Genomic DNA, 313 nt, shown 5'->3' with positions numbered 1-313 from the left:
TCTGGGTGATTCCTATGGGTTTCATTTGTGTGACACAGTTTCTCTTGTCATGCAAAGCGGGAGAAGGTTGCTGTAAAATAAGATTTGACGCTCTCAATCACTGTCTTTTTCTTCTGAGTAGGAATTCTACAATGTGTTATGGCAAAAAAAAATAAATAGAAAAAGAAAAAACGTGTTATGAGGAAAAAGCACAAAGGCAAACTGTGGGCAGAAAATAGTGCATTCCTGATTTTCCGTCTCTCTTAATTTTTAATTTTTTTATTTTGAAGCTTTTTTTTCATCGAGTTTATTTTTGATGTACTAAAAGCTTTAA

Source organism: Anarrhichthys ocellatus, unplaced genomic scaffold, assembly GCF_004355925.1.
Source record: "Anarrhichthys ocellatus isolate YVR2014 unplaced genomic scaffold, GSC_Weel_1.0 scaffold23, whole genome shotgun sequence".
NCBI lineage: Eukaryota > Metazoa > Chordata > Actinopteri > Perciformes > Anarhichadidae > Anarrhichthys > Anarrhichthys ocellatus.
This window is presented reverse-complemented; position numbering follows the sequence as displayed.